The sequence below is a fragment of the Malaya genurostris genome, chromosome 2, assembly GCF_030247185.1.
Source record: "Malaya genurostris strain Urasoe2022 chromosome 2, Malgen_1.1, whole genome shotgun sequence".
Taxonomy (NCBI): domain Eukaryota; kingdom Metazoa; phylum Arthropoda; class Insecta; order Diptera; family Culicidae; genus Malaya; species Malaya genurostris.
Genome location: NC_080571.1, coordinates 155,021,566 through 155,035,666, shown reverse-complemented (window position 1 = coordinate 155,035,666; position 14,101 = coordinate 155,021,566). Strand labels below are relative to the sequence as shown.

Here is a 14,101-nt window from a genome sequence, read left to right as displayed (position 1 = left end):
ATTATCTCCAAACCATTATTTTCTTTTCACAGATAGTCTGAGTGCAATTGAAGCTATTCGCTCAAACGCTGCTTGCCAAAATGAACCTTTTCTCTTGGGCAAAATAAAACAGTGCCTGAACGTCATATTGAATAATAATTATCAAATCACAATAGTTTGGGTTGCGGCTCATTGCTCCATTCCAGGCAATGAAAGAGCCGATAGTTTAGCCAAACGTGGTGCTATTGAGGGTGAGATTTATGAGAGACCGATTGCTTTCAACGAATTCTATAGCGCGTCTCGCCAAAGAACACTTGCCAGCTGGCAAGCTTCTTGGGATAAAGATGATCTGGGTCGGTGGATGCACTCAATTATTCCTAAAATATCGACAAAGGCATGGTTCAGGGGACTGGATGTGAGTAGAGATTTCATTCGTGTGATGTCCAGACTCATGTCCAATCACTACACGTTAGATGCACATCTCCTTCGAATTGGACTTTCCGAGACTAATCATTGCGCTTGCGGCGAAGGTTACCGCGATATCGACCATGTTGTTTGGACATGCGTGGAGTTTCGTGATGTCAGATCTCAACTAATAAATTCCTTGCGTACCCAAGGTAGACTATCCAATGTCCCAGTTCGCGACATTCTTGCTTGTCGTGACCTTCCATACATGAAACTTCTTTATCATTTCATTAAATCCATTGGAGTTCCAATTTAAATTTTATTTTATGTTAGACTGTTTTCTCTTCCATGAGTTCAACCAATAGCCAACTATAGGATATTGAATATAAGTGGTGAACTGATACAAACAAACCTGAAATAGTTATAAGATCATATACAAAATAAATGTATTTTATTTAATGTAATTTAAAATAGCAACTCGCTTGATAAAAACAGTGTTTAGATTAACTAATGAGTACCAACATACTAATATGATATTCGAAATGTATTAGGTTTAAACTACTATGTATTGTGGATGCCACGGCGAAGAAAAACTTATGTATATTGCCTATGAAATAAACGTATTCATGAAAAATAACACGGGAAGAACTCAGAATGCAAATTTGTTACCGTAATCTATCGTTTTTAAAATTAGTGCGATCAAAACCTCGCATGCACTCAGTAACATATTCTAGCTTCAAAATTATGTACCCGAATCCTAGACTTTATTCACTGTATCGTAATAGTCTGTAGTATTGCAGTTTATTCTGTCACTGCGTAATAATAATTTTCCGATGTTATTCTAACTGTCTGCTTGCCGCGTGCGTAGTTCATTAATAAATCCTAGCTTTTTTTTCACTCTAGCGCCCGCAAACCTGACCAAAGTCAACGTTGGTGATTGCTGAAAATTTGACAGAAGCTGCTCGATTTTAATCTATATTGTATACAACAATTTCAATCCGGTAGAAGATGCTACAAGAATTCGAGTCTCTCAATGCATGAACCTCGAGAGAATTTTTCTACATTTCTTCGCTCCACTTCATACTCTGAGTATTTCATGGCCCTTAAAAAAAAGGCGGGTGGGTAATGTCAGAAACATAACTGGATGTCGTGAATACGAAAACAACTGACATGTTCCTTAACACTTCCGAATATCAATTGTATGAATTATGCACGCATTCCCCTTTTTCACATTTTTCGCAAAAACAAAGAAAGCTTCACTTGATCTCGATTACTGTGAATTTCACACAGCGAAAAGTGCACAAATCTGAGCAAACTATTCTTGATTTGCAGTAATCTGAGGATATTTCCCTACGATTTGCGAACAACAAATCCTAATAGTTCTTTAGAAAAATTTTAGAGCCATTAGAACGGCTGATATTGTGTAATGCTCTCCACCGTTGTTTTTTTTCCCAATGCTAATGACTGGCAGCTGTGACGTAATCGCTCTTGTCGAAAGCGAAACTAGCTGTGCAGACGACACAAAACACATCTGCTCGCAGTGGCGATTGAATCCAAACTGATTGAATTTTTTTTAAGAGATTTCCTTTTATGTGATTTCGTTTATAGCTTTCTCACTAATGGGCGGTCCTAACGGCTATAAAAATAGCCGCATTCAGAATTTTAATGTCGATTATTTCATTTCGGATTTGCATAATTTATTGAAAGAAACTATCAATATGCTGAAGGGACTCGTTTCTAGCATTCAGAAAGGTCAAATTGCGTAATTCTCTACGACATTAAACTCTAAAACATTTTTTGCAGAAAAAGGCTTCACTTGATCTCGATTACTGTGAATTTCACACAGCGAAAAGTGCACAAATCTAATCAAACTGTTCTTGATTTGCCGTAAACTGAGGATATTTCCCTACGATTTGCGAACAACAAATCCTAATAGTTCTTTAGAAAATTTTTAGAGCCATTAGAACGGCTGATATTGTGCAATGCTCTCCACCGTTGTTTTTTTCCCAATGCTAATGACTGGCAGCTGTGACGTAATCGCTCTTGTCGAAAGCGTGAAGACGACACAAAACACATCTGCTCGCAGTGGCGATTGAATCCAAACTGATTGAATTTTTGCATTTTTTTTGCATAAATATCTGTTTATTAATCTTATTTTTGTGTATTACATCAACATTTTACAGTACAAGTGTTTTGACCCTTTGGCCTTTCATCTTTGTTGTTCATACGATTCGTTATTAATATTAGGTGTTTTAGTTACTCTTGTTTTACATACTAATGTTTAATCATAATATTTATTTTAATTATTTATAAAATGTCTACCTACTTATAACTATCCCTAACCTAATACGTACAAATTTTGAAATATTTGTATTTCAGAGATTGAGCACCTCTCTTCAAATTTCGTGCAGTATTGTTCGAATTTTTGTTCTAGTATATCCAGGGAGGCCATCTCATGTACTTCACTAGTCCTTGTCCAAGGGGGTAGATTTAGAATCATCTTTAAGATCTTACTTTGAATGCGCTGAAGCCTAAGTTTGTGTGTTCGTGCACAGCCCCGCCAAACAGGGACTGCGTATTCAATTGCGGGGTAGATGATTTGTTTATAGACAGCCATCTGATTCTTCAGGCACAGTTTAGATGTTCTACAAATCAGCGGATACAGAGACCTAATGAGTATGCTGCATTTTTGAACGATTTTGTCAACATGTGACCTGAATATCAGATGTCTGTCAAAGGTGAGTCCTAGATAGATAACTTCATCGGACCATTGAATGACCTCATCACCGAATCGTATTCTGCATTCGTCTGATGGAACAAGTTTTGGAGATCTTGAAGGTGGAAACAAGATGACCTGAGTTTTTGCTGCATTGATCACAATTTTCCAGCTTGTAAAATATTCCGTTAAAGCGTCCAGACCTGTCTGTAGTTTATTCTTCAGAGCATTAATGACACGACCTTTTTTTTTTTTTTTTATTTAAAAGATATTTTATTCAGGCCTATTTGCGTACAAGCTTTACGTGGCCGATTTAGCTGAATTTTTAAATAAAAGATTTTTTTTTTGTATTGGATCTCGTTGTCACCCTTTTTCTAGGGGGAGAGGAGCTTCCATTTTCCTCCTGCGAGGATTGAGGGGCACTTCGTTCGTGGTTCGTCTCGTCATCCATTGCCGCATCGGTGGTATTGTTGTTGATTTCGTTGCTAGTTGCTGTAGTTGCGCTTTGTTGTACATTGTTTGCAGTTGCTGGTTGGTTGGATGGTAAGCTGTTAACTGCAGCTGGTGTACTTTGTTCTATAGGAGATACGTTGGATGGTTTCGTTGAAGAGGATTCTTCGCTGTTGTTGGTGACTGTCACAGGTGTACTGGGGTTGCTTGGGGTTGATGTGAAGGAAGCACCGTTGTCCTTTGGTATAGTTGTCTCCTTGTCCGGTTTATCACATGGCTTACCGTAGTGAACAGCTTTTTGGCAATATTGACATGTGGCCATCTGATTGTCATAGGTAACAAGTGATTTGCACGGTATTCTTGTATCCTGACCGAATGTCACATAAGAAGGTATAGGCTTCCTCAAGCGCATGCGTAACAAACGTACGCCATTTAGAATACCGGGAAAAAAATTCTTCCACTTTTCTTTTTCGATAGAGAGAATCTCTCCGTATTGGGACATGGTTTTGCGAATATAAGGATCGATGACGCTTGAGGGAAGATCATGCACACGCACTTCTATAGCACTATCTTCCATATATACTGGAATGTTGTACTTGGTGTTTTCATGCTCCACATAGTGCACATTATTATTGTCTTTAGCGAATTGAATTGCATCCAACTCTTTATAGAACTGGATATAAACAACATTATTGGTCTTATTGCATTGAAGTAAATGCACATGTTTAATGTCAAGATGCATTTGCTCCTTAAGCAAACCTTCAAGTTCTCGTATCGAAGGTCGAATTTTGCACTGTCTGAAGTCAACAATAATTGTATTCTTTCGTACCGACGGTAGCTTTTGTTCGTTTGGTTCACTCATTTTCGAGGTCTATTGTTCACTACACAATACTGTACTTGATTTCTTCTGTCCCCAACGTAAGCGGTTTTGTTTGTCGACTGACTTGGATGAGATGTAAACCCGAACTGCATGACACGACCTTTGTAAAGAATGGCAGTATCATCAGCAAATTGTGACAGAACACCACCACCTGGAAGAGGTGGGATGTCTGATGTGAAAATGTTGTATAGAATGGGACCTAGGATACTTCCCTGGGGTGCACCAGCAGGAATAGTAAATCTTTCTGAAAGTGCATTATTCAGAGAAATCTGGAATGCTCTATCTGCAAGATAATTTTTGATAATTTTAATAAGATACATGGGAAAATTATACCGATGCAGTTTGAACACCAGTCCATCGTGCCACACATTATCGAATGCCTTTTCAATATCCAATATTGCCATGGCAGTCGTTTTGGACACTGATTTGTTTTGCTGGATGACGTTGTTAACCCTTGTGAGTTGGTGGATGGTGGATCTTCCCTTCCGGAACCCGAACTGTTCTTCCAGAAATATATCCTGTTCATCTGCGAAAGCAAGAATTCGCCTTTGTATTGACTTTTCAAACAGCTTGGATAGGGCAGAGAGTAAGCTGATGGGCCGATAGCTCTTGGAAAAGGAAGGATCTTTCCCCGGTTTCAAAACTGGGATAACTTTAGCTAACTTCCACATTGAAGGGAAGTAACCAAGCTCCCAGCACCTGTTAAAAATTTTAGCTAAGAAGACAAATGAGCGAATACTCAAATGTTTCAGCTCAATGTTGAATGTGTTGTCGAAACCGGGGGCCTTCATATTTTTGGAGTTTTTCACAAAAGCCATCAGCTCATTCGCAGTGACTCTACTTTCCTCAGGAACCAAGCTGTCTGGTTGGTCAACCTCAGCTACGCTATCAGCAACGGCTCTTTCATATGGACTAACAATGTTAAGTCCTAAATTGTGAGAACACACAGACTGCTAGCCTAGCGCATTTGCCTTCTCTACTGGTGTGATTAAAGGTATTCCTTCAGTTGTGTCCTGGGGTGACATCAGAGGAGGAATAGGCTTCGGTTTTTTCTTAAGCACCTTCGTTAAGGACCAGAAGGGCTTTGAATGTGGGATGATTGAATTTTTGTTAAGAGATTTCCTTTTATGTGATTTCGTTTGTAGCTTTCTCACTAATGGGCGGTCCTAACAGCTATAAAAATAGCCGCAATCAGAATTTTAATGTCGATTATTTCATTTCAGATTTGCATAATTTATTGAAAGAAACTATCAATATGCTGAAGGGACTCGTTTCTAGCATTCAGAAAGGTCAAATTGCGTAATTCTCTACGACATTAAACTCTAAAACATTTTTTGCAAAAAAAGGCTTCACTTGATCTCGATTACTGTGAATTTCACACAGCGAAAAGTGCACAAATCTAAGCAAACTGTTCTTGATTTGCCGTAAACTGAGGATATTTCCCTACGATTTGCGAACAACAAATCCTAATAGTTCTTTAGAAAAATTTTAGAGCCATTAGAACGGCTGATATTGTGCAATGCTCTCCACCGTTGTTTTTTCCCAATGCTAATGACTGGCAGCTGTGACGTAATCGCTCTTGTCGAAAGCGTGCAGACGACACAAAACACATCTGCTCGCAGTGGCGATTGAATCCAAACTGACTGAATTTTTGTTGAAAGATTTCCTTTTATGTGATTTCGTTTGTAGCTTTCTCACTAATGGGCGGTCCTAACGGCTATAAAAATAGCCGCATTCAGAATTTTAATGTCGATTATTTCATTTCGGATTTGCATAATTTATTAAAAGAAACTATCAATATGCTGAAGGGATTCGTTTCTAGCATTCACAAGGACCAAATTGAGGAACTCACTGCGATATTCACCACTTTTCGGAACATTTTTCCTGGACGATTTGTTGTACAGCAGCAGATATTTTGTTCTGTTCCTTAGAACGCGTTTTGACATGGTGTTGACATGGAGCAAATGAGACAGGTTTTTCAATAGTGTACTATTGAAATACTTCAATGCTTTTGCTATACACGTTTAAATTGAAAAATTTCGATTCTATTGGTAGTTAGATTATATAAATCCTTTCACAGATCACTGAGCTATGAGCTTTAAAAATACGAGAAAGGCAAACGCGCCTTATGAATTATCCTTTTTGATACTCGTTTATACCAAACATTTCAGAAAAGTTTAATTTTGAATTATTTGAGACTATGTCACAAAACTGAAAATTTTATCATAAAATTGTGATCATATTTCCATGTCGGCATGTCGCAAGAATTATGTTGATTCATTAGATACAACAATAGATATTCACGATCAAAAACTTATCACTCTCTCAGAGGGTAAATTTTGAAAAGACACCCCATAGTAAAGTAAGTCGTATTAACGACAAAAATGGGTTGTATAGAGGTACAGTAAAGTAAATTCCGCATAATTCTTTAGGAGTATTATTATGGTTTTAAGAAGAACCGAATAGAAGTCTGGAATAGAGAACTGGACCCTGAGTTCAAGACCTAAATTTAGATCCAATAACAGACTCAGAATCCAGTTTCAGTCGCTGCTGGTTCTCGCCTTGATGGCCAGCAAGCGAATGCGAGATGCGACCGGAGCGTTTGAGGTTTTAACCACGCAGAAGGTGCATTCTCCGTCGCTGCTGGTTAACTCCCGCTGCTGTTGCTGGTTAAGGTCCTCTCGCGTCGATGGCCAGCAAGCGAATGAGAGATGCGACCTGAGCGTTTGAGGTTTTAACCACGCAGAAGGTGCATTCTCCGTCGCTGCTGGTTGATGATTCCACTCCCACGACGTCTGCTTCCATCGAACGCACGAAAAGAAATGATCGATTTTCGACCACGGTTCCCCTTTTATACGCATTCAGTTGAAGATATGTGCCTGACTACCTCAAAATCGTCGTCCTTGCGCGAAAAACCCAAGCGAAAGTAAAGAGTTTTCCGTGTTGTTTTCAAATTTTAAGAAAACTTAATTTTTGACTTGTTTGTGGTTATCGCACACTGTTCAAAATATTATCCTGAATTCCTGATCATATTTTTGATGAAATGGTGAAAGAATTATGTTGCTATCATTAATACAAGTCGAGATATTCACGATTAAGTTCTGCCCATTCTTCCATATGGCTAATTTTGAAAAGGCGCCCCATAGTAAAGTAGGTCGTATTGACGACAAAATTTCAGTCTGATAATGATCGCCGCTGTGTGGAATTTACCAAGAGAGAATCGCAAGTTGACAATTATCGCAGAAAATCGAATCAATGATTCGACTTGATGATTCTCATACTAGGTTGCAATATTTCAAAACCCTTGTGTGGAGCATTCACATACATTTTCATAGACACAAATTATACAAAGGTTATAAGCACATAGTTAGAATAAGCGGCAATAGTAAAATGATTCTATCGCAATTATCCACTGCCCATACAGAATCGGATCGCGAAACGAGAATAAGCGACCGTTTGTTGCTTCAGAGAGAATCCCCACAGCAGCGTGCTAGCCGTTGATTCTCAGACGGTTCACCGAGAGAAATTCGCTCTCGCACTAGTGTCTATTCTATGTTAAATGTACCATGCCGGTTTTTTTGTTGTTGCGATGATTTCCGATTCTATTTGATGGCACTGATTTAATCGTGGAAGAGTTGCGAGTGAGCATTCTTTGATACGATAAAAGCCATCCTTGACCAAAGTAAAGAAAAAAAAACTCAAATTTTCAGCATGACCGCGGATATCACTGGTACCGACAATGTACAATCCGCTGGATTCCTAAACCCGCCTTGTCGTGCGTTTATTTGTCCATTCTATGTATGAAAAGTTTAAATTTAAACTCACCTGATTACAATTTTCTTCATTCTAAATTCACTCGCGGTAAAACACAAAAACACAATACCTCCTCTCGAATAGCGTTCCGTATTTTTTTTATTGTTTTTTTCCGCTGTCACCGCAAATGGAAACACTTAACCTGAGAGGCGAGAGGAGTATTTTAAATAATGCCACGAAATGCCATCTATAGTATGAACGAAGAGTTTTTTTCCGAACTTATTCACTACACGTACCTTATGATCAGAAAAGAACCGGAATTTTATTAAAAAACCCAAAATTTCGATTTTTAATAAATTTCTTTATTATCGCCTTCAAAGTACTCTCCTCCTGCGACAATACATGCATGCCAACGCTTGATCCAATTTTCCATACAAGTTTTATAGGCCGTATGGTATGGTATGGCCTTTAGTTCACGCAGCGAATTCTCTTTTATGGTCTCAAAACGCGTTCCCCGCAATGGCAATTTTAGTCTGGGGAAGAGGAAAAAGTCACACGGGGCCATATCTGGAGAGTACGGTGCTTGGTTGAGTTTTTGGCCAAAAACTGCGACACAACCAACGCTGTGTGAGCCGGCGCAATGGAATGAAATTCAGCTTTTTTGGCACCAGCCGAGAAGCGACGCGTTTCAAACCCAAAACATCAGTTAAAATGTGTTCGGCTGATCCATAAGAGATGCCCAACAACACAGCAATCTCTCTAATCGGTACAGAACGATTTTGCAACACGATTTTCTTCGCCGATTCAATGTTTTCTTCAGTAACAGATGTTGTTGGGCGGCCAGGGATCTCATCATGATCCAAGATTGTACGACCACCTTTGAAGCGTTTATACCACTCGTATGCCTGTGTTTTTCCTAGACACGATTCACCAAAGGCCTTTTCTAACATTTTCAACGTTTCGGAACACTTAAATCCATTTGCAACACAAAATTTGATGCACGCACGTTGTTCTAAATTTTCATCCATTATAAAAATCGCCACACGAAAATTTTTCAACTTCTTTGTATAGACGCCAAACAAAAACTAATCGTACGATATGCGTCAAAATTTGACAGAATGTGTATAAAAGTGTTGCCAACGTTGAGAGAATAAAAGTTTACCGATTTTACAAGCGCGGGAATTTTAAAATGAAAATTCCGGTTCTTTTTTGATCATAAGGGATATTTACTTCTTTTCAATAGATTTACAATACAACACAATGACTTCCCTAAAGCACATAAACTTTGTGCCTGACCTAAAATCTATCTGATAATACGTTAAATATTCTAAACTTTGCTTTGAGACTTAATCTCTGCTCTTTGTGTCCAAGTTTGATTACGGTGTTACCCGGTCGCCCATGGATCAACACTCTCAACAGTTGAATTAAGAAACCCCGATAAATTTAGAAACGGCCCTTTTAATACTCAAAATATTGCTGCCTAACCAAAAATGGTATATATTCCAGCTTTACATATATCTGGAATTCACTGCTAACTCTTAAATGCGAAATGTTCTTTTCTGTCGTTTTACGCAAAGGTGTTCTAAATCACCCATACTGGGTATTCTTGGGTTAACTAATTACCACATATAATCAATAATAATACGTTTTCATTGCTATGGCTATATGCGATTGCCGCGCGAACGTGTCGCCTGTGTACATAATGAATTAACTTGTCCGAACATGCTTTCCTTGCTCAGTGGTACAGTTTTTACTGACTGATGCAATATGTTGAAATAGCCAGCCGTGAGCACCGTAGAAACTTTACTAATATACTATCTGTACTAGCTAAGGTATAGCGAATTATGGTTTGGGAAGATCTCTATGATATGATTTCGCGGCCTGATCTTATTCGCTTCAAAGGATTCAGAATAAAATTCTGAAAATGATTCTTAAGCGTCCTCCCTGGTTTAGTACAAATGAGTTACACAGACTCACAAATATAGAACCATTAGATGTAATGTCACATAATATTATAAGCAAATTCCGACAAAAATCGATGCAATCTTCAATTGAATCGATTCGCTCTGTATTAGTTAGTAAGTTAGTATATAAGTCCTTTTCCCAATTACAATACAAGTAGGTTTAGAATTTTCCCTACACAAAAATCTCAGAATTGCGGAAGCAAATGATGTCTTCATGGTAACAACTTAATCATATATATAATAGGGCTGAAACGTCACCACTTGTGGCTGAACACCAAATTTAAATCTTAATAATTTAATTTTAACTCATATTCCAATAAATAGTTATTTAAAAAAAAATGAATAATCCAATAGACAAATTTGTCAGAATGTGAATTGAGTGCATCATAAATTCAATGAGTAGTAAGTAAGAGTAACAGATTAATTTCGTGTTTAGACGGTGTGCTTAGCATCCGTCATGTTATTTTTTCAAAACTTGTAATGTGTAAGTTGTACGTAGAATGTACATTCAACATATAAAAATTAATTTTTATTTCTGTTTTTCATATCAACGATTCGATGAAAATTGGAGTCAACAGAAGCTGATCAATTAAAGCTTTATATTTTTTTAAATTCATTAGTAGGCCAAACTTTTCGATATTTAAGAACATTAAAGTAATAACCGTTTGTACTGCTTCAGGCATGGATACAATCTTTCAATGTTTCAGTTGGTAGGATGCCATAATACAAATTCAATTGACAACACTGATGGACGTTTGAACGATACAGACGCACGAAACAATGATTGACTGGTAACCGGATGAAGCATATTTCCTTCCTAAGTATCGAATTCTCTAGTGAACTTGTAATAGATTATAATCGTATCTTTCATTGCAAATTGATTACCTCAAAGGAGTCTGTTGCTTGAGTAACAAGCTACCCTATTATCTCGATAGAAGGAAACCTATCATTTCGATGATGGCCTCGGTTTTCCCCAGCTTTTAGGCTTCATAGCCTAGTCCGTCTCGTAAGGAAAGTGTGCAGCCTGCACCCACCTTTGGCCCAAAAATGGAGAGAAATATTACTGACGATTGGTTATGTAATTGACAATCTAACTGCAAATTCAGATAGTTATTTGCCGCAAGTTTACTTCGACTCTACCAGTTCTGGAAGCATCTGCTACAATACAGCAAACAATTTTATGATTGTTCTTAGAAGATTTACACATTCAGCGTAGGAAAACTTGGCATAGTTCTTTGAAAATATGGAATTTACCGAGGTTTACAACTGTTTAGTACTTTTTGCCATAATTTATTTATCAGAACCTGCATTTCGGACCAGGATTCAGGAACTGTGACTGAAATCAAGAACTGAATTCGGAACCTAGGACAGACTCAAATATAGGTTGCGAAATTCAGGGTTGGAATCCAGATAAAGAATTCAGGTGATGAATTGAATGCTAGAGTTCTGGAACTGAACTGATTTTTCAAGTCTAAGTTCCGAATTCAGTTCTAGAACTAGAAGTTCTGAACTTGAATTTCGAAATTGAATTCAGCTCCGAAATCGAATTCAGCTCCGAAATCGAGTTCCTGAATACAGATTCCGAATTTAGGTCCAACATGTAGTCAACATTCAGAATATAGTTCCAAAATTCAGACTTGGAGTTCAGATCTAAAATTCAGATTTTTGAACTTTGTTCTAGAATTATGAAGTTCGAATCTTGAATCTGAATTCTGGATTCGAATTCTGAACATGAATTAAGTAACTAAATTCAAGTACAAAATTTACTCAAGAATCCCGTTTCAAAAATTTAGTTCCAGAATTTGAATTTAGTTCCGGATCTGAAACTGCATTCTTAAACTGAAATTATGTTCTGAATTCAAATTCTGATTTCAATTCCAGAATCCAGTCCAAACTTAATTTCCCGAATCCAGATGCAGTATTTAGAAGCTGAGTGTGATTTCTGACCATCTTTTCTCGCTGCTATTTGTTAAAGATCCTCACGACGTCCAGTTCCGAGTATCGCACAAGAAGGAATGATAGATTTTCGATCATTGGTAATCTTCAAAACTGGTTTCAATACTCTTTCTTAGGTCCAGTAGCAAGAGAATCAGAGAATCTCTGTCTATTTATGAAATTCAATGATTTATGCAAAGCAATGGATATTACAAAGCATCCAGGGTTTTGATAAGTTTTTCCATATTTTTCCATATTTCAGTCTACGTGAGAACAAAATTCACATATCTAAATTCTATGTACGATTTCATTGATCATAATCCTCATTCACCTTTAATAACGCAATATTAAAAAACCTGTTTTAATCCACGGTTTAGAGTCCAGTTTATAACATTTTTTACGGTTTTTGTTCCGCCAGTTTATACAATAAGCGTAAAGTTAAAACAATCGTAATCTATCTGTATATCAATATTAGTTAAACGTCAACAGTATTATATTATTCAATGTTAGATATTAAACGTGGATCCCTTAAAAGGAAACTTATTTCCACTGGGATTCCACACCAATAAATTAGTTAATTGCACATCTTAGAATAAATTGTTTTAATCTCAGTTCTTCTTGTTTTTCTTTGTTAGTATTAAAATTTTGCCAGTGTTAATGAACTGAGATTAGTTGCGTCCATTACCAGGGGGCTCCTTGTTGAGCTTTTTGGTGTGGGAGAGTGTGGTGGGCAATTAAAAAAAAAAGTGACGGTGTACAAAATTGAACACACTTTACCCTATAACTCCGGAACCGGAAGTCGGACCCGGATGAAATTCAGGAATGCCATATGGGACCGGAAAACCTTTCATTTGAATCTAAGTTTGTGGAAATCGATCAAACCATCGCTGAGAAAAGTGAGTGAGATCTATTTTGGTATACATGACCACTATTTCCGGTACTTCCGGAACCGGGAACCAGGATAGCCGGAATCGGTTTGTTTAGTTGCCTACTGATAATGACTATCGATTTGTGTAGTTTTGAGACCAGTTTAGAGAATTTTTTACGTTTTTTGTTTCGCCGGTCTAAGTGACGATGTACAATATTGAACACACTTTACCCTATAACTCCGGAACCGGAAGTCGGGTGAAATTCAGGAATTCCATATGAAACCAGAAAACCTTTCATTTGAATCTAAGTTTGTGGAAATCGGTCAAACCATCGCTGAGAAAAGTGAGTGAGATCTATTTTGGTATACATGACCACTATTTCCGGTACTTCCGGAACCGGATACCGGGAACCAGGATAGCCGGAATCGGTTTATTTAGTTGCCTACTGATAATGACTATCGATTTGTGTAGTTTTGAGACCAGTTTAGAGAATTTTTTACTTTTTTTGTTTCGCCGGTCTAAGTGACGATGTACAATATTGAACACACTTTACCCTATAACTCCGGAACCGGAAGTCGGAAGTTGGGTGAAATTCAGGAATTCCATGTGATACCAGAAAGCCTTTCATTTGAATCTAAGTTTGTGGAAATCGGTCAAACCATCGCTGGGAAAAGTGAGTGAGATCTATTTTGGTATACATGACCACTATTTCCGGTACTTCCGGAACCGGATACCGGGAACCAGGACAGCCGGAATCGGTTTGTTTAGTTGCCTACTGATAATGACTATCGATTTGTGTAGTTTTGAGACCAGTTTAGAATTTATTTTACGTTTTTTGTTTCGCCGGTCTATGTGACGGTGTACAATATTGAACACACTTTACACTATAACTCCGGAACCGGAAGTCGGAAGTCGGATGAAATTCAGGAATTCCATATGAAACCAGAAAACCTTTCATTTGAATCTAAGTTTGTGGAAATCGGTCAAACCATCGCTGAGAAAAGTGAGTGAGATCTATTTTGGTATACATGACCACTATTTCCGGTACTTCCGGAACCGGATACCGGGAACCAGGATAGCCGGAATCGGTTTGTTTAGTTGCCTACGGATAATGACTATCGATTTGTGTAGTTTTGAGACCTGTTTAGAA

General features: G+C 37.8%; 1 protein-coding gene across 2 annotated transcripts in view; it reads left to right on the top strand.

Annotated features, from left to right (window-relative positions):
- The window catches only part of LOC131429682 (protein ROP), a 609,112-nt gene that overhangs the window by 249,926 nt on the left and 345,085 nt on the right, over nt 1–14,101 (top strand). The window lies entirely within an intron of this gene.